The 19651-nt window shown below is 75.5% G+C and overlaps 6 non-coding genes across 6 annotated transcripts; all 6 read right to left on the reverse strand.

Annotated features, from left to right (window-relative positions):
- Nucleotides 1-18: 18 nt before the first annotated feature.
- On the reverse strand, nucleotides 19-182 carry LOC134139342 (U1 spliceosomal RNA). The gene has a single exon (XR_009958122.1). It is a non-coding gene; the product is annotated as a U1 spliceosomal RNA (small nuclear RNA).
- Nucleotides 183-3718: 3536 nt separating this feature from the next.
- LOC134139334 (U1 spliceosomal RNA) lies at nucleotides 3719-3882 on the reverse strand. The gene has a single exon (XR_009958114.1). It is a non-coding gene; the product is annotated as a U1 spliceosomal RNA (small nuclear RNA).
- A 3536-nt stretch (nucleotides 3883-7418) lies between these two features.
- LOC134139346 (U1 spliceosomal RNA) lies at nucleotides 7419-7582 on the reverse strand. The gene has a single exon (XR_009958125.1). It is a non-coding gene; the product is annotated as a U1 spliceosomal RNA (small nuclear RNA).
- A 3541-nt stretch (nucleotides 7583-11123) lies between these two features.
- LOC134139358 (U1 spliceosomal RNA) lies at nucleotides 11124-11287 on the reverse strand. The gene has a single exon (XR_009958136.1). It is a non-coding gene; the product is annotated as a U1 spliceosomal RNA (small nuclear RNA).
- A 3543-nt stretch (nucleotides 11288-14830) lies between these two features.
- Nucleotides 14831-14994, reverse strand: LOC134139364 (U1 spliceosomal RNA). Its single transcript, XR_009958142.1, has one exon. It is a non-coding gene; the product is annotated as a U1 spliceosomal RNA (small nuclear RNA).
- Nucleotides 14995-18537: 3543 nt separating this feature from the next.
- Nucleotides 18538-18701, reverse strand: LOC134139323 (U1 spliceosomal RNA). The gene has a single exon (XR_009958104.1). It is a non-coding gene; the product is annotated as a U1 spliceosomal RNA (small nuclear RNA).
- Nucleotides 18702-19651: the final 950 nt, after the last annotated feature.

A 19651-nucleotide genomic window follows, 5' to 3' on the forward strand; every position in this document is an offset into this window, starting at 1 on the left:
CTTTTAAACATCCACATACAGGACAAAGCGCGAACGCAGTCCCCCACTACCACAAATTATGCAGTCGAGTTTCCCGCATTTGGGGAAATCGCAGGGGTCAGCACACCCGGAGTGCAAGGGATGAGCCTCGCCCTGGGAAAACCACCTGCCTGATCATGGTGTCTTCCCTGCCAGGTAAGTATGCCCCCGCCACCCGCCCCGCGCGCACACACGCCGCCGCACGCACACACACCTCACGCACACGCACGCAAGCGCACCCACCCCCGACGCACCCACGCCGCCACGCGCGCCCCGACGCCCCGCGCGCGCCCCGCCGCCGCCGACACGCGCGGCGCTCCGCCGCGCCCGCCGACACGCCGCCGCCGCGCTCTCCCGGCGGCCCCCGCGCGCGCCCTGATCTGCATGGGCACGCCCACCGCGCCGCCGACACGCCCCCGCCGCGCCGCAGCCGGCCCGGCGGCGCCGCCGCCGACCCCACCCTCCCGCCGCCCCCCCCCCGCCCCCGGCAGCGCCCGCTTCTGCCCCGGGGCCTCGCACGCGCCCACGGCCACGCACACGCGTGTGCGCGCCCACGGCCACGCACACGTGCACGTACACACACACATATGCAGGTGCCTCTGCAAGAATACACGCGCATGCACGTGCATGCACACGTGCACTTGCCTCGGCACACACACGCATCTGCACGCACATGCGCACGCACACGTGTGCACACACGCATGCACACACACCTGTGTGCACAGGCGCCCGCCCTTCTCCGCAGCAGCTGCCCCAGCCCTGAGCCCTCCGCCAGCCCCGCGGTCCCCCCCGAGCTGCACTGGGACCCTCCGGCCCTCCGCAAAACGCCTCCGGCACCTTCGGGGCTCTGCGGGGCCGCTCCAGCTCCCGCCTCCCCATCCGCGGGCTCCAGGGGCACCCGCAAGCCCGACGAAGCACGCCTGCAGGTGCCTGCTCCAGCCCGGCCGCAGCCCGGCTCCCACCTCGACTCGGCAGCGCGGGGCTTGCCGAGGGAGCGGCCAGGCAGAGCCCAAGCCCCCGGCCCCTAAGCCCCACGGCGCCGCGTGCCCTCCGTGCCGGCGCCCTGGGCCACGGGCCGGCCCCGTGCCCCGCTGCAGGGCGCCTGGCGGCAGGCGGCCCCTGGGACGCAGCGCGGAGCACTGCCGGCCCCCACCGCAGCCCGGCCGGGGACCCCCGCTCCGCTCGCTCCCGCCCGCTCCCCCGGCGCCGGGACGGAGCGCGCCGACCCCGTCCCGGCACGGCGTCGCCGCCGCCGGCTGCCGCAGCCCGGCTCTCCCGGACGCCGGCCCTCGGAGGGCCGGCGGGCTCTCCTCTTTCTGCCTCCTGACCTACGGCTCTGCTGCAGCTGGCGGGCGACGGCGGGCAGCTGCCAAAGCTGCTCTGGGAACGCAGCGCAGGCGCCGTCGTGAGGAGAGCTCAAGCTGGGCTGCCTGCGCCGCTCCCTTGGGCCGCTGGGGGAACCTGCTGGGAGGAAGACCCCGGGAAAGGGGCTCGGAGGGAAGGGGGCTGCAGGGGAGCGGGCTGCCAGTCCCGGCTCAGCTCCTCTGCGCTGCGGGATGCCCCGCGCCCGTGAGCAGCCCCTCGAGCCGAGGGGGCGGCGGAGCCGGCCAGGTGAACAAGGAGCTCCAGGCCAAAGGCGACCAGAGGCAGGAGGGCTGCAGCAGGAGGCAGCGGGGGAGGCGAGCAGGGAGGAATACAGGGAGCTGGTCCGGGCGTGCAGGGGTGGGGCTGAGAAGGCCACGGCCCCGCGCAGTCGAAGGTGGCCAGGGATGCCCAGGACAGGCAGAAGGGCTTCGGTCAATCCACCCGTAACGAAAGGAAGCGCGGGGGAAACGGGATCCCGGGGACAAAGGACACAGAAAAGGCCGAGACCCTGCACGCCACCTTTGCCTCAGTCCGCTGCGGTCAGACCGGCCCGCAGGAATCCCGGGCCCCGGAGACCCGGGAGAAAGCCCGGAGAAGGCAAGGCTCTGCCTCGGTGGAGGAGGACGGGCGCAGGCATCGTTGAGGCACGCCGGAGAGCCACGAGCGCGGCCCCGGGCCCGGACGGGCTACGCTCGCCCCGCGCGGGCGGAGGGAGCTGGCCGACGCCACTGCCAGGCCGCGCTCGAGCGTCTCCGAGGGCCGATGGCCGTCGGGAGAAGGCAGCAGATGTCCCTCCTGTCTTCACAAGGGACGACGGGAAGGAGGACCCAGGGGACTACCGGCCAGTCCGCCTCCCCGGCACCCGGGAAAGGCGACGGAGCAGCTCCCGGTGGACTCCATCTCCAAGCAGATGAAGCGGGACCAGGAGCAGCCCGCGTGGATTCCCGCGGGGGAAATCATGCCGGTAGCCTTCTGCGACGCGATGAGCGTCTGGGCAGACGAGGGGCAGAGCAGTGGATGTCGCCGCCCTCGGCTTCGGCAAAGGCTTTTGACACCGTCTCCCGCGACGTCCTCGCAGGCGAGCTGCGGAAGCGCGGCCTGGGCGAGCGGGCAGCGAGGCGGCTCGAGGGCCGGCGGAAAGGCAGAGCCCCGAGGGCTGCGCTCGGCGGCTCAAAGCCCGGCCGGGGGCCTGCAACTAGCAGCGTCCCGCGGGGTCAGTAGTGGGTCCCCGTCCGCTCGACTGCTTCCCCAGCGCCGCGGCCGCCGGCACAGAGAGCCTCCTCGGCGGGTTTGCCGCCGACGCTCGGCCGGCAGCGGCGGCTGCCGGCCCGGAGGGCCGCGCTGGCGGCCAGAGGGAGCCGGGCAGGCTGGAGGCGGGTAGGCAGGAGCCTCACGGAGCCCAGCAAGGGCACGCGCGGGGTCCCGCCGCGGGCAGGAATAACGCCGCGCAGCGGGACGGGCTGGGGGGCTGAGCTGCCGGCAAGCAGCTCTGCGGAGCGCGGCCCGGGCGCGCCGGCGGGCCCCGCGTTGGGCGTGAGCCGGCACGGCGCCCTCGCGGCCGAGAAGCTAGCTGACTGTCGCACGGGGCGCGCGGGGCAGAGCGTTGCCGGCAAGGCGAGGGAGGTGATCCTGCCCCTCCGCTGCGCCCCGAGGAGGCCACGGCTGGAGCGCGGGGCGCAGCGCTGGGCTGCCTGGTACGCGGGACGCCGAGCTGCTGCAGGAAGCGCAGCGGAAGGCTACCGAGCTCAGCGCCTTCGAGGCCGTGGCAGCGCGCGGCAGAGCGATGCGGGAACGAGGGGCGCAGAGGCAGGAGCCAAACCCAGCAGGCAGCAGCGGAGCACGGCGGGACGACGGGAGCGCTGGGCTGGGGAGGGGTTGTGAGCGCTGCTTCTCGGGGCAACGACGGCGGGGAGCTGCGGAGGATTAGGGGCGCCCTCCCGGCGCGGGCCTTCCCCGGGCTCCCGCCCCACGCCCGGGTGGCAGCGGCAGGCGCGGCGGGCGCTCGCTGAGGCGCCGCGGGGCACCGCGCGGAAGGATGTCGTCGGGCGGCAGCGGAGAGGAGGGAAGTGGCTGCGGAGGGCTGGGGGCTGCTGCGGGCGGGAGGCCGCTGCGCTGCGCTGCGCTGCGCTGGCGGCGGCGTCGCGGGGCGTCGGGCAGGGCGGTTGCGGCGGGAGTAAGCGAAGGGGGCCGGGCGCGGCGGCGCGGGCAGGGGCGAGCGGCGCCGCCCCGCGCCGCGCGCCGCAGCACCCGGCGCGCCGAGCGCGGCCAGCGCCGAGCCGCGGCGCGCTGCCGCCAAAAAGCCGCAGCGCTGCGTCTGCCTTTGCACCGGAGCTGCCAGGGGAGAGCGCGAACGCAGTCCCCCACTACCACAAATTATGCAGTCGAGTTTCCCGCATTTGGGGAAATCGCAGGGGTCAGCACACCCGGAGTGCAAGGGATGAGCCTCGCCCTGGGAAAACCACCTGCCTGATCATGGTGTCTCCCCTGCCAGGTAAGTATGCCCCCGCCACCCGCCCCGCGCGCACACACGCCGCCGCACGCACACACACCTCACGCACACGCACGCAAGCGCACCCACCCCCGACGCACCCACGCCGCCACGCGCGCCCCGACGCCCCGCGCGCGCCCCGCCGCCGCCGACACGCGCGGCGCTCCGCCGCGCCCGCCGACACGCCGCCGCCGCGCTCTCCCGGCGGCCCCCGCGCGCGCCCTGATCTGCATGGGCACGCCCACCGCGCCGCCGACACGCCCCCGCCGCGCCGCAGCCGGCCCGGCGGCGCCGCCGCCGACCCCACCCTCCCGCCGCCCCCCCCCCGCCCCCGGCAGCGCCCGCTTCTGCCCCGGGGCCTCGCACGCGCCCACGGCCACGCACACGCGTGTGCGCGCCCACGGCCACGCACACGTGCACGTACACACACACATATGCAGGTGCCTCTGCAAGAATACACGCGCATGCACGTGCATGCACACGTGCACTTGCCTCGGCACACACACGCATCTGCACGCACATGCGCACGCACACGTGTGCACACACGCATGCACACACACCTGTGTGCACAGGCGCCCGCCCTTCTCCGCAGCAGCTGCCCCAGCCCTGAGCCCTCCGCCAGCCCCGCGGTCCCCCCCGAGCTGCACTGGGACCCTCCGGCCCTCCGCAAAACGCCTCCGGCACCTTCGGGGCTCTGCGGGGCCGCTCCAGCTCCCGCCTCCCCATCCGCGGGCTCCAGGGGCACCCGCAAGCCCGACGAAGCACGCCTGCAGGTGCCTGCTCCAGCCCGGCCGCAGCCCGGCTCCCACCTCGACTCGGCAGCGCGGGGCTTGCCGAGGGAGCGGCCAGGCAGAGCCCAAGCCCCCGGCCCCTAAGCCCCACGGCGCCGCGTGCCCTCCGTGCCGGCGCCCTGGGCCACGGGCCGGCCCCGTGCCCCGCTGCAGGGCGCCTGGCGGCAGGCGGCCCCTGGGACGCAGCGCGGAGCACTGCCGGCCCCCACCGCGGCCCGGCTGGGGACCCCCGCTCCGCTCGCTCCCGCCCGCTCCCCCGGCGCCGGGACGGAGCGCGCCGACCCCGTCCCGGCACGGCGTCGCCGCCGCCGGCTGCCGCAGCCCGGCTCTCCCGGACGCCGGCCCTCGGAGGGCCGGCGGGCTCTCCTCTTTCTGCCTCCTGACCTACGGCTCTGCTGCAGCTGGCGGGCGACGGCGGGCAGCTGCCAAAGCTGCTCTGGGAACGCAGCGCAGGCGCCGTCGTGAGGAGAGCTCAAGCTGGGCTGCCTGCGCCGCTCCCTTGGGCCGCTGGGGGAACCTGCTGGGAGGAAGACCCCGGGAAAGGGGCTCGGAGGGAAGGGGGCTGCAGGGGAGCGGGCTGCCAGTCCCGGCTCAGCTCCTCTGCGCTGCGGGATGCCCCGCGCCCGTGAGCAGCCCCTCGAGCCGAGGGGGCGGCGGAGCCGGCCAGGTGAACAAGGAGCTCCAGGCCAAAGGCGACCAGAGGCAGGAGGGCTGCAGCAGGAGGCAGCGGGGGAGGCGAGCAGGGAGGAATACAGGGAGCTGGTCCGGGCGTGCAGGGGTGGGGCTGAGAAGGCCACGGCCCCGCGCAGTCGAAGGTGGCCAGGGATGCCCAGGACAGGCAGAAGGGCTTCGGTCAATCCACCCGTAACGAAAGGAAGCGCGGGGGAAACGGGGTCCCGGGGACAAAGGACACAGAAAAGGCCGAGACCCTGCACGCCACCTTTGCCTCAGTCCGCTGCGGTCAGACCGGCCCGCAGGAATCCCGGGCCCCGGAGACCCGGGAGAAAGCCCGGAGAAGGCAAGGCTCTGCCTCGGTGGAGGAGGACGGGCGCAGGCATCGTTGAGGCACGCCGGAGAGCCACGAGCGCGGCCCCGGGCCCGGACGGGCTACGCTCGCCCCGCGCGGGCGGAGGGAGCTGGCCGACGCCACTGCCAGGCCGCGCTCGAGCGTCTCCGAGGGCCGATGGCCGTCGGGAGAAGGCAGCAGATGTCCCTCCTGTCTTCACAAGGGACGACGGGAAGGAGGACCCAGGGGACTACCGGCCAGTCCGCCTCCCCGGCACCCGGGAAAGGCGACGGAGCAGCTCCCGGTGGACTCCATCTCCAAGCAGATGAAGCGGGACCAGGAGCAGCCCGCGTGGATTCCCGCGGGGGAAATCATGCCGGTAGCCTTCTGCGACGCGATGAGCGTCTGGGCAGACGAGGGGCAGAGCAGTGGATGTCGCCGCCCTCGGCTTCGGCAAAGGCTTTTGACACCGTCTCCCGCGACGTCCTCGCAGGCGAGCTGCGGAAGCGCGGCCTGGGCGAGCGGGCAGCGAGGCGGCTCGAGGGCCGGCGGAAAGGCAGAGCCCCGAGGGCTGCGCTCGGCGGCTCAAAGCCCGGCCGGGGGCCTGCAACTAGCAGCGTCCCGCGGGGTCAGTAGTGGGTCCCCGTCCGCTCGACTGCTTCCCCAGCGCCGCGGCCGCCGGCACAGAGAGCCTCCTCGGCGGGTTTGCCGCCGACGCTCGGCCGGCAGCGGCGGCTGCCGGCCCGGAGGGCCGCGCTGGCGGCCAGAGGGAGCCGGGCAGGCTGGAGGCGGGTAGGCAGGAGCCTCACGGAGCCCAGCAAGGGCACGCGCGGGGTCCCGCCGCGGGCAGGAATAACGCCGCGCAGCGGGACGGGCTGGGGGGCTGAGCTGCCGGCAAGCAGCTCTGCGGAGCGCGGCCCGGGCGCGCCGGCGGGCCCCGCGTTGGGCGTGAGCCGGCACGGCGCCCTCGCGGCCGAGAAGCTAGCTGACTGTCGCACGGGGCGCGCGGGGCAGAGCGTTGCCGGCAAGGCGAGGGAGGTGATCCTGCCCCTCCGCTGCGCCCCGAGGAGGCCACGGCTGGAGCGCGGGGCGCAGCGCTGGGCTGCCCGGTACGCGGGACGCCGAGCTGCTGCAGGAAGCGCAGCGGAAGGCTACCGAGCTCAGCGCCTTCGAGGCCGTGGCAGCGCGCGGCAGAGCGATGCGGGAACGAGGGGCGCAGAGGCAGGAGCCAAACCCAGCAGGCAGCAGCGGAGCACGGCGGGACGACGGGAGCGCTGGGCCGGGGAGGGGTTGTGAGCGCTGCTTCTCGGGGCAACGACGGCGGGGAGCTGCGGAGGATTAGGGGCGCCCTCCCGGCGCGGGCCTTCCCCGGGCTCCCGCCCCACGCCCGGGTGGCAGCGGCAGGCGCGGCGGGCGCTCGCTGAGGCGCCGCGGGGCACCGCGCGGAAGGATGTCGTCGGGCGGCAGCGGAGAGGAGGGAAGTGGCTGCGGAGGGCTGGGGGCTGCTGCGGGCGGGAGGCCGCTGCGCTGCGCTGCGCTGCGCTGGCGGCGGCGTCGCGGGGCGTCGGGCAGGGCGGTTGCGGCGGGAGTAAGCGAAGGGGGCCGGGCGCGGCGGCGCGGGCAGGGGCGAGCGGCGCCGCCCCGCGCCGCGCGCCGCAGCACCCGGCGCGCCGAGCGCGGCCAGCGCCGAGCCGCGGCGCGCTGCCGCCAAAAAGCCGCAGCGCTGCGTCTGCCTTTGCACCGGAGCTGCCAGGGGAGAGCGCGAACGCAGTCCCCCACTACCACAAATTATGCAGTCGAGTTTCCCGCATTTGGGGAAATCGCAGGGGTCAGCACACCCGGAGTGCAAGGGATGAGCCTCGCCCTGGGAAAACCACCTGCCTGATCATGGTGTCTCCCCTGCCAGGTAAGTATGCCCCCGCCACCCGCCCCGCGCGCACACACGCCGCCGCACGCACACACACCTCACGCACACGCACGCAAGCGCACCCACCCCCGACGCACCCACGCCGCCACGCGCGCCCCGACGCCCCGCGCGCGCCCCGCCGCCGCCGACACGCGCGGCGCTCCGCCGCGCCCGCCGACACGCCGCCGCCGCGCTCTCCCGGCGGCCCCCGCGCGCGCCCTGATCTGCATGGGCACGCCCACCGCGCCGCCGACACGCCCCCGCCGCGCCGCAGCCGGCCCGGCGGCGCCGCCGCCGACCCCACCCTCCCGCCGCCCCCCCCCCGCCCCCGGCAGCGCCCGCTTCTGCCCCGGGGCCTCGCACGCGCCCACGGCCACGCACACGCGTGTGCGCGCCCACGGCCACGCACACGTGCACGTACACACACACATATGCAGGTGCCTCTGCAAGAATACACGCGCATGCACGTGCATGCACACGTGCACTTGCCTCGGCACACACACGCATCTGCACGCACATGCGCACGCACACGTGTGCACACACGCATGCACACACACCTGTGTGCACAGGCGCCCGCCCTTCTCCGCAGCAGCTGCCCCAGCCCTGAGCCCTCCGCCAGCCCCGCGGTCCCCCCCGAGCTGCACTGGGACCCTCCGGCCCTCCGCAAAACGCCTCCGGCACCTTCGGGGCTCTGCGGGGCCGCTCCAGCTCCCGCCTCCCCATCCGCGGGCTCCAGGGGCACCCGCAAGCCCGACGAAGCACGCCTGCAGGTGCCTGCTCCAGCCCGGCCGCAGCCCGGCTCCCACCTCGACTCGGCAGCGCGGGGCTTGCCGAGGGAGCGGCCAGGCAGAGCCCAAGCCCCCGGCCCCTAAGCCCCACGGCGCCGCGTGCCCTCCGTGCCGGCGCCCTGGGCCACGGGCCGGCCCCGTGCCCCGCTGCAGGGCGCCTGGCGGCAGGCGGCCCCTGGGACGCAGCGCGGAGCACTGCCGGCCCCCACCGCGGCCCGGCCGGGGACCCCCGCTCCGCTCGCTCCCGCCCGCTCCCCCGGCGCCGGGACGGAGCGCGCCGACCCCGTCCCGGCACGGCGTCGCCGCCGCCGGCTGCCGCAGCCCGGCTCTCCCGGACGCCGGCCCTCGGAGGGCCGGCGGGCTCTCCTCTTTCTGCCTCCTGACCTACGGCTCTGCTGCAGCTGGCGGGCGACGGCGGGCAGCTGCCAAAGCTGCTCTGGGAACGCAGCGCAGGCGCCGTCGTGAGGAGAGCTCAAGCTGGGCTGCCTGCGCCGCTCCCTTGGGCCGCTGGGGGAACCTGCTGGGAGGAAGACCCCGGGAAAGGGGCTCGGAGGGAAGGGGGCTGCAGGGGAGCGGGCTGCCAGTCCCGGCTCAGCTCCTCTGCGCTGCGGGATGCCCCGCGCCCGTGAGCAGCCCCTCGAGCCGAGGGGGCGGCGGAGCCGGCCAGGTGAACAAGGAGCTCCAGGCCAAAGGCGACCAGAGGCAGGAGGGCTGCAGCAGGAGGCAGCGGGGGAGGCGAGCAGGGAGGAATACAGGGAGCTGGTCCGGGCGTGCAGGGGTGGGGCTGAGAAGGCCACGGCCCCGCGCAGTCGAAGGTGGCCAGGGATGCCCAGGACAGGCAGAAGGGCTTCGGTCAATCCACCCGTAACGAAAGGAAGCGCGGGGGAAACGGGATCCCGGGGACAAAGGACACAGAAAAGGCCGAGACCCTGCACGCCACCTTTGCCTCAGTCCGCTGCGGTCAGACCGGCCCGCAGGAATCCCGGGCCCCGGAGACCCGGGAGAAAGCCCGGAGAAGGCAAGGCTCTGCCTCGGTGGAGGAGGACGGGCGCAGGCATCGTTGAGGCACGCCGGAGAGCCACGAGCGCGGCCCCGGGCCCGGACGGGCTACGCTCGCCCCGCGCGGGCGGAGGGAGCTGGCCGACGCCACTGCCAGGCCGCGCTCGAGCGTCTCCGAGGGCCGATGGCCGTCGGGAGAAGGCAGCAGATGTCCCTCCTGTCTTCACAAGGGACGACGGGAAGGAGGACCCAGGGGACTACCGGCCAGTCCGCCTCCCCGGCACCCGGGAAAGGCGACGGAGCAGCTCCCGGTGGACTCCATCTCCAAGCAGATGAAGCGGGACCAGGAGCAGCCCGCGTGGATTCCCGCGGGGGAAATCATGCCGGTAGCCTTCTGCGACGCGATGAGCGTCTGGGCAGACGAGGGGCAGAGCAGTGGATGTCGCCGCCCTCGGCTTCGGCAAAGGCTTTTGACACCGTCTCCCGCGACGTCCTCGCAGGCGAGCTGCGGAAGCGCGGCCTGGGCGAGCGGGCAGCGAGGCGGCTCGAGGGCCGGCGGAAAGGCAGAGCCCCGAGGGCTGCGCTCGGCGGCTCAAAGCCCGGCCGGGGGCCTGCAACTAGCAGCGTCCCGCGGGGTCAGTAGTGGGTCCCCGTCCGCTCGACTGCTTCCCCAGCGCCGCGGCCGCCGGCACAGAGAGCCTCCTCGGCGGGTTTGCCGCCGACGCTCGGCCGGCAGCGGCGGCTGCCGGCCCGGAGGGCCGCGCTGGCGGCCAGAGGGAGCCGGGCAGGCTGGAGGCGGGTAGGCAGGAGCCTCACGGAGCCCAGCAAGGGCACGCGCGGGGTCCCGCCGCGGGCAGGAATAACGCCGCGCAGCGGGACGGGCTGGGGGGCTGAGCTGCCGGCAAGCAGCTCTGCGGAGCGCGGCCCGGGCGCGCCGGCGGGCCCCGCGTTGGGCGTGAGCCGGCACGGCGCCCTCGCGGCCGAGAAGCTAGCTGACTGTCGCACGGGGCGCGCGGGGCAGAGCGTTGCCGGCAAGGCGAGGGAGGTGATCCTGCCCCTCCGCTGCGCCCCGAGGAGGCCACGGCTGGAGCGCGGGGCGCAGCGCTGGGCTGCCTGGTACGCGGGACGCCGAGCTGCTGCAGGAAGCGCAGCGGAAGGCTACCGAGCTCAGCGCCTTCGAGGCCGTGGCAGCGCGCGGCAGAGCGATGCGGGAACGAGGGGCGCAGAGGCAGGAGCCAAACCCAGCAGGCAGCAGCGGAGCACGGCGGGACGACGGGAGCGCTGGGCTGGGGAGGGGTTGTGAGCGCTGCTTCTCGGGGCAACGACGGCGGGGAGCTGCGGAGGATTAGGGGCGCCCTCCCGGCGCGGGCCTTCCCCGGGCTCCCGCCCCACGCCCGGGTGGCAGCGGCAGGCGCGGCGGGCGCTCGCTGAGGCGCCGCGGGGCACCGCGCGGAAGGATGTCGTCGGGCGGCAGCGGAGAGGAGGGAAGTGGCTGCGGAGGGCTGGGGGCTGCTGCGGGCGGGAGGCCGCTGCGCTGCGCTGCGCTGCGCTGCGCTGGCGGCGGCGTCGCGGGGCGTCGGGCAGGGCGGTTGCGGCGGGAGTAAGCGAAGGGGGCCGGGCGCGGCGGCGCGGGCAGGGGCGAGCGGCGCCGCCCCGCGCCGCGCGCCGCAGCACCCGGCGCGCCGAGCGCGGCCAGCGCCGAGCCGCGGCGCGCTGCCGCCAAAAAGCCGCAGCGCTGCGTCTGCCTTTGCACCGGAGCTGCCAGGGGAGAGCGCGAACGCAGTCCCCCACTACCACAAATTATGCAGTCGAGTTTCCCGCATTTGGGGAAATCGCAGGGGTCAGCACACCCGGAGTGCAAGGGATGAGCCTCGCCCTGGGAAAACCACCTGCCTGATCATGGTGTCTCCCCTGCCAGGTAAGTATGCCCCCGCCACCCGCCCCGCGCGCACACACGCCGCCGCACGCACACACACCTCACGCACACGCACGCAAGCGCACCCACCCCCGACGCACCCACGCCGCCACGCGCGCCCCGACGCCCCGCGCGCGCCCCGCCGCCGCCGACACGCGCGGCGCTCCGCCGCGCCCGCCGACACGCCGCCGCCGCGCTCTCCCGGCGGCCCCCGCGCGCGCCCTGATCTGCATGGGCACGCCCACCGCGCCGCCGACACGCCCCCGCCGCGCCGCAGCCGGCCCGGCGGCGCCGCCGCCGACCCCACCCTCCCGCCGCCCCCCCCCCCGCCCCCGGCAGCGCCCGCTTCTGCCCCGGGGCCTCGCACGCGCCCACGGCCACGCACACGCGTGTGCGCGCCCACGGCCACGCACACGTGCACGTACACACACACATATGCAGGTGCCTCTGCAAGAATACACGCGCATGCACGTGCATGCACACGTGCACTTGCCTCGGCACACACACGCATCTGCACGCACATGCGCACGCACACGTGTGCACACACGCACGCACACACACCTGTGTGCACAGGCGCCCGCCCTTCTCCGCAGCAGCTGCCCCAGCCCTGAGCCCTCCGCCAGCCCCGCGGTCCCCCCCCGAGCTGCACTGGGACCCTCCGGCCCTCCGCAAAACGCCTCCGGCACCTTCGGGGCTCTGCGGGGCCGCTCCAGCTCCCGCCTCCCCATCCGCGGGCTCCAGGGGCACCCGCAAGCCCGACGAAGCACGCCTGCAGGTGCCTGCTCCAGCCCGGCCGCAGCCCGGCTCCCACCTCGACTCGGCAGCGCGGGGCTTGCCGAGGGAGCGGCCAGGCAGAGCCCAAGCCCCCGGCCCCTAAGCCCCACGGCGCCGCGTGCCCTCCGTGCCGGCGCCCTGGGCCACGGGCCGGCCCCGTGCCCCGCTGCAGGGCGCCTGGCGGCAGGCGGCCCCTGGGACGCAGCGCGGAGCACTGCCGGCCCCCACCGCGGCCCGGCCGGGGACCCCCGCTCCGCTCGCTCCCGCCCGCTCCCCCGGCGCCGGGACGGAGCGCGCCGACCCCGTCCCGGCACGGCGTCGCCGCCGCCGGCTGCCGCAGCCCGGCTCTCCCGGACGCCGGCCCTCGGAGGGCCGGCGGGCTCTCCTCTTTCTGCCTCCTGACCTACGGCTCTGCTGCAGCTGGCGGGCGACGGCGGGCAGCTGCCAAAGCTACTCTGGGAACGCAGCGCAGGTGCCGTCGTGAGGAGAGCTCAAGCTGGGCTGCCTGCGCCGCTCCCTTGGGCCGCTGGGGGAACCTGCTGGGAGGAAGACCCCGGGAAAGGGGCTCGGAGGGAAGGGGGCTGCAGGGGAGCGGGCTGCCAGTCCCGGCTCAGCTCCTCTGCGCTGCGGGATGCCCCGCGCCCGTGAGCAGCCCCTCGAGCCGAGGGGGCGGCGGAGCCGGCCAGGTGAACAAGGAGCTCCAGGCCAAAGGCGACCAGAGGCAGGAGGGCTGCAGCAGGAGGCAGCGGGGGAGGCGAGCAGGGAGGAATACAGGGAGCTGGTCCGGGCGTGCAGGGGTGGGGCTGAGAAGGCCACGGCCCCGCGCAGTCGAAGGTGGCCAGGGATGCCCAGGACAGGCAGAAGGGCTTCGGTCAATCCACCCGTAACGAAAGGAAGCGCGGGGGAAACGGGATCCCGGGGACAAAGGACACAGAAAAGGCCGAGACCCTGCACGCCACCTTTGCCTCAGTCCGCTGCGGTCAGACCGGCCCGCAGGAATCCCGGGCCCCGGAGACCCGGGAGAAAGCCCGGAGAAGGCAAGGCTCTGCCTCGGTGGAGGAGGACGGGCGCAGGCATCGTTGAGGCACGCCGGAGAGCCACGAGCGCGGCCCCGGGCCCGGACGGGCTACGCTCGCCCCGCGCGGGCGGAGGGAGCTGGCCGACGCCACTGCCAGGCCGCGCTCGAGCGTCTCCGAGGGCCGATGGCCGTCGGGAGAAGGCAGCAGATGTCCCTCCTGTCTTCACAAGGGACGACGGGAAGGAGGACCCAGGGGACTACCGGCCAGTCCGCCTCCCCGGCACCCGGGAAAGGCGACGGAGCAGCTCCCGGTGGACTCCATCTCCAAGCAGATGAAGCGGGACCAGGAGCAGCCCGCGTGGATTCCCGCGGGGGAAATCATGCCGGTAGCCTTCTGCGACGCGATGAGCGTCTGGGCAGACGAGGGGCAGAGCAGTGGATGTCGCCGCCCTCGGCTTCGGCAAAGGCTTTTGACACCGTCTCCCGCGACGTCCTCGCAGGCGAGCTGCGGAAGCGCGGCCTGGGCGAGCGGGCAGCGAGGCGGCTCGAGGGCCGGCGGAAAGGCAGAGCCCCGAGGGCTGCGCTCGGCGGCTCAAAGCCCGGCCGGGGGCCTGCAACTAGCAGCGTCCCGCGGGGTCAGTAGTGGGTCCCCGTCCGCTCGACTGCTTCCCCAGCGCCGCGGCCGCCGGCACAGAGAGCCTCCTCGGCGGGTTTGCCGCCGACGCTCGGCCGGCAGCGGCGGCTGCCGGCCCGGAGGGCCGCGCTGGCGGCCAGAGGGAGCCGGGCAGGCTGGAGGCGGGTAGGCAGGAGCCTCACGGAGCCCAGCAAGGGCACGCGCGGGGTCCCGCCGCGGGCAGGAATAACGCCGCGCAGCGGGACGGGCTGGGGGGCTGAGCTGCCGGCAAGCAGCTCTGCGGAGCGCGGCCCGGGCGCGCCGGCGGGCCCCGCGTTGGGCGTGAGCCGGCACGGCGCCCTCGCGGCCGAGAAGCTAGCTGACTGTCGCACGGGGCGCGCGGGGCAGAGCGTTGCCGGCAAGGCGAGGGAGGTGATCCTGCCCCTCCGCTGCGCCCCGAGGAGGCCACGGCTGGAGCGCGGGGCGCAGCGCTGGGCTGCCTGGTACGCGGGACGCCGAGCTGCTGCAGGAAGCGCAGCGGAAGGCTACCGAGCTCAGCGCCTTCGAGGCCGTGGCAGCGCGCGGCAGAGCGATGCGGGAACGAGGGGCGCAGAGGCAGGAGCCAAACCCAGCAGGCAGCAGCGGAGCACGGCGGGACGACGGGAGCGCTGGGCTGGGGAGGGGTTGTGAGCGCTGCTTCTCGGGGCAACGACGGCGGGGAGCTGCGGAGGATTAGGGGCGCCCTCCCGGCGCGGGCCTTCCCCGGGCTCCCGCCCCACGCCCGGGTGGCAGCGGCAGGCGCGGCGGGCGCTCGCTGAGGCGCCGCGGGGCACCGCGCGGAAGGATGTCGTCGGGCGGCAGCGGAGAGGAGGGAAGTGGCTGCGGAGGGCTGGGGGCTGCTGCGGGCGGGAGGCCGCTGCGCTGCGCTGCGCTGCGCTGCGCTGGCGGCGGCGTCGCGGGGCGTCGGGCAGGGCGGTTGCGGCGGGAGTAAGCGAAGGGGGCCGGGCGCGGCGGCGCGGGCAGGGGCGAGCGGCGCCGCCCCGCGCCGCGCGCCGCAGCACCCGGCGCGCCGAGCGCGGCCAGCGCCGAGCCGCGGCGCGCTGCCGCCAAAAAGCCGCAGCGCTGCGTCTGCCTTTGCACCGGAGCTGCCAGGGGAGAGCGCGAACGCAGTCCCCCACTACCACAAATTATGCAGTCGAGTTTCCCGCATTTGGGGAAATCGCAGGGGTCAGCACACCCGGAGTGCAAGGGATGAGCCTCGCCCTGGGAAAACCACCTGCCTGATCATGGTGTCTCCCCTGCCAGGTAAGTATGCCCCCGCCACCCGCCCCGCGCGCACACACGCCGCCGCACGCACACACACCTCACGCACACGCACGCAAGCGCACCCACCCCCGACGCACCCACGCCGCCACGCGCGCCCCGACGCCCCGCGCGCGCCCCGCCGCCGCCGACACGCGCGGCGCTCCGCCGCGCCCGCCGACACGCCGCCGCCGCGCTCTCCCGGCGGCCCCCGCGCGCGCCCTGATCTGCATGGGCACGCCCACCGCGCCGCCGACACGCCCCCGCCGCGCCGCAGCCGGCCCGGCGGCGCCGCCGCCGACCCCACCCTCCCGCCGCCCCCCCCCCCGCCCCCGGCAGCGCCCGCTTCTGCCCCGGGGCCTCGCACGCGCCCACGGCCACGCACACGCGTGTGCGCGCCCACGGCCACGCACACGTGCACGTACACACACACATATGCAGGTGCCTCTGCAAGAATACACGCGCATGCACGTGCATGCACACGTGCACTTGCCTCGGCACACACACGCATCTGCACGCACATGCGCACGCACACGTGTGCACACACGCACGCACACACACCTGTGTGCACAGGCGCCCGCCCTTCTCCGCAGCAGCTGCCCCAGCCCTGAGCCCTCCGCCAGCCCCGCGGTCCCCCCCCGAGCTGCACTGGGACCCTCCGGCCCTCCGCAAAACGCCTCCGGCACCTTCGGGGCTCTGCGGGGCCGCTCCAGCTCCCGCCTCCCCATCCGCGGGCTCCAGGGGCACCCGCAAGCCCGACGAAGCACGCCTGCAGGTGCCTGCTCCAGCCCGGCCGCAGCCCGGCTCCCACCTCGACTCGGCAGCGCGGGGCTTGCCGAGGGAGCGGCCAGGCAGAGCCCAAGCCCCCGGCCCCTAAGCCCCACGGCGCCGCGTGCCCTCCGTGCCGGCGCCCTGGGCCACGGGCCGGCCCCGTGCCCCGCTGCAGGGCGCCTGGCGGCAGGCGGCCCCTGGGACGCAGCGCGGAGCACTGCCGGCCCCCACCGCGGCCCGGCCGGGGACCCCCGCTCCGCTCGCTCCCGCCCGCTCCCCCGGCGCCGGGACGGAGCGCGCCGACCCCGTCCCGGCACGGCGTCGCCGCCGCCGGCTGCCGCAGCCCGGCTCTCCCGGACGCCGGCCCTCGGAGGGCCGGCGGGCTCTCCTCTTTCTGCCTCCTGACCTACGGCTCTGCTGCAGCTGGCGGGCGACGGCGGGCAGCTGCCAAAGCTACTCTGGGAACGCAGCGCAGGTGCCGTCGTGAGGAGAGCTCAAGCTGGGCTGCCTGCGCCGCTCCCTTGGGCCGCTGGGGGAACCTGCTGGGAGGAAGACCCCGGGAAAGGGGCTCGGAGGGAAGGGGGCTGCAGGGGAGCGGGCTGCCAGTCCCGGCTCAGCTCCTCTGCGCTGCGGGATGCCCCGCGCCCGTGAGCAGCCCCTCGAGCCGAGGGGGCGGCGGAGCCGGCCAGGTGAACAAGGAGCTCCAGGCCAAAGGCGACCAGAGGCAGGAGGGCTGCAGCAGGAGGCAGCGGGGGAGGCGAGCAGGGAGGAATACAGGGAGCTGGTCCGGGCGTGCAGGGGTGGGGCTGAGAAGGCCACGGCCCCGCGCAGTCGAAGGTGGCCAGGGATGCCCAGGACAGGCAGAAGGGCTTCGGTCAATCCACCCGTAACGAAAGGAAGCGCGGGGGAAACGGGATCCCGGGGACAAAGGACACAGAAAAGGCCGAGACCCTGCACGCCACCTTTGCCTCAGTCCGCTGCGGTCAGACCGGCCCGCAGGAATCCCGGGCCCCGGAGACCCGGGAGAAAGCCCGGAGAAGGCAAGGCTCTGCCTCGGTGGAGGAGGACGGGCGCAGGCATCGTTGAGGCACGCCGGAGAGCCACGAGCGCGGCCCCGGGCCCGGACGGGCTACGCTCGCCCCGCGCGGGCGGAGGGAGCTGGCCGACGCCACTGCCAGGCCGCGCTCGAGCGTCTCCGAGGGCCGATGGCCGTCGGGAGAAGGCAGCAGATGTCCCTCCTGTCTTCACAAGGGACGACGGGAAGGAGGACCCAGGGGACTACCGGCCAGTCCGCCTCCCCGGCACCCGGGAAAGGCGACGGAGCAGCTCCCGGTGGACTCCATCTCCAAGCAGATGAAGCGGGACCAGGAGCAGCCCGCGTGGATTCCCGCGGGGGAAATCATGCCGGTAGCCTTCTGCGACGCGATGAGCGTCTGGGCAGACGAGGGGCAGAGCAGTGGATGTCGCCGCCCTCGGCTTCGGCAAAGGCTTTTGACACCGTCTCCCGCGACGTCCTCGCAGGCGAGCTGCGGAAGCGCGGCCTGGGCGAGCGGGCAGCGAGGCGGCTCGAGGGCCGGCGGAAAGGCAGAGCCCCGAGGGCTGCGCTCGGCGGCTCAAAGCCCGGCCGGGGGCCTGCAACTAGCAGCGTCCCGCGGGGTCAGTAGTGGGTCCCCGTCCGCTCGACTGCTTCCCCAGCGCCGCGGCCGCCGGCACAGAGAGCCTCCTCGGCGGGTTTGCCGCCGACGCTCGGCCGGCAGCGGCGGCTGCCGGCCCGGAGGGCCGCGCTGGCGGCCAGAGGGAGCCGGGCAGGCTGGAGGCGGGTAGGCAGGAGCCTCACGGAGCCCAGCAAGGGCACGCGCGGGGTCCCGCCGCGGGCAGGAATAACGCCGCGCAGCGGGACGGGCTGGGGGGCTGAGCTGCCGGCAAGCAGCTCTGCGGAGCGCGGCCCGGGCGCGCCGGCGGGCCCCGCGTTGGGCGTGAGCCGGCACGGCGCCCTCGCGGCCGAGAAGCTAGCTGACTGTCGCACGGGGCGCGCGGGGCAGAGCGTTGCCGGCAAGGCGAGGGAGGTGATCCTGCCCCTCCGCTGCGCCCCGAGGAGGCCACGGCTGGAGCGCGGGGCGCAGCGCTGGGCTGCCCGGTACGCGGGACGCCGAGCTGCTGCAGGAAGCGCAGCGGAAGGCTACCGAGCTCAGCGCCTTCGAGGCCGTGGCAGCGCGCGGCAGAGCGATGCGGGAACGAGGGGCGCAGAGGCAGGAGCCAAACCCAGCAGGCAGCAGCGGAGCACGGCGGGACGACGGGAGCGCTGGGCTGGGGAGGGGTTGTGAGCGCTGCTTCTCGGGGCAACGACGGCGGGGAGCTGCGGAGGATTAGGGGCGCCCTCCCGGCGCGGGCCTTCCCCGGGCTCCCGCCCCACGCCCGGGTGGCAGCGGCAGGCGCGGCGGGCGCTCGCTGAGGCGCCGCGGGGCACCGCGCGGAAGGATGTCGTCGGGCGGCAGCGGAGAGGAGGGAAGTGGCTGCGGAGGGCTGGGGGCTGCTGCGGGCGGGAGGCCGCTGCGCTGCGCTGCGCTGCGCTGCGCTGGCGGCGGCGTCGCGGGGCGTCGGGCAGGGCGGTTGCGGCGGGAGTAAGCGAAGGGGGCCGGGCGCGGCGGCGCGGGCAGGGGCGAGCGGCGCCGCCCCGCGCCGCGCGCCGCAGCACCCGGCGCGCCGAGCGCGGCCAGCGCCGAGCCGCGGCGCGCTGCCGCCAAAAAGCCGCAGCGCTGCGTCTGCCTTTGCACCGGAGCTGCCAGGGGAGAGCGCGAACGCAGTCCCCCACTACCACAAATTATGCAGTCGAGTTTCCCGCATTTGGGGAAATCGCAGGGGTCAGCACACCCGGAGTGCAAGGGATGAGCCTCGCCCTGGGAAAACCACCTGCCTGATCATGGTGTCTCCCCTGCCAGGTAAGTATGCCCCCGCCACCCGCCCCGCGCGCACACACGCCGCCGCACGCACACACACCTCACGCACACGCACGCAAGCGCACCCACCCCCGACGCACCCACGCCGCCACGCGCGCCCCGACGCCCCGCGCGCGCCCCGCCGCCGCCGACACGCGCGGCGCTCCGCCGCGCCCGCCGACACGCCGCCGCCGCGCTCTCCCGGCGGCCCCCGCGCGCGCCCTGATCTGCATGGGCACGCCCACCGCGCCGCCGACACGCCCCCGCCGCGCCGCAGCCGGCCCGGCGGCGCCGCCGCCGACCCCACCCTCCCGCCGCCCCCCCCCCGCCCCCGGCAGCGCCCGCTTCTGCCCCGGGGCCTCGCACGCGCCCACGGCCACGCACACGCGTGTGCGCGCCCACGGCCACGCACACGTGCACGTACACACACACATATGCAGGTGCCTCTGCAAGAATACACGCGCATGCACGTGCATGCACACGTGCACTTGCCTCGGCACACACACGCATCTGCACGCACATGCGCACGCACACGTGTGCACACACGCACGCACACACACCTGTGTGCACAGGCGCCCGCCCTTCTCCGCAGCAGCTGCCCCAGCCCTGAGCCCTCCGCCAGCCCCGCGGTCCCCCCCGAGCTGCACTGGGACCCTCCGGCCCTCCGCAAAACGCCTCCGGCACCTTCGGGGCTCTGCGGGGCCGCTCCAGCTCCCGCCTCCCCATCCGCGGGCTCCAGGGGCACCCGCAAGCCCGACGAAGCACGCCTGCAGGTGCCTGCTCCAGCCCGGCCGCAGCCCGGCTCCCACCTCGACTCGGCAGCGCGGGGCTTGCCGAGGGAGCGGCCAGGCAGAGCCCAAGCCCCCGGCCCCTAAGCCCCACGGCGCCGCGTGCCCTCCGTGCCGGCGCCCTGGGCCACGGGCCGGCCCCGTGCCCCGCTGCAGGGCGCCTGGCGGCAGGC

The sequence above is a fragment of the Rhea pennata genome, chromosome 3 (assembly GCF_028389875.1).
Source record: "Rhea pennata isolate bPtePen1 chromosome 3, bPtePen1.pri, whole genome shotgun sequence".
NCBI classification, from domain to species: Eukaryota; Metazoa; Chordata; class Aves; order Rheiformes; family Rheidae; genus Rhea; species Rhea pennata.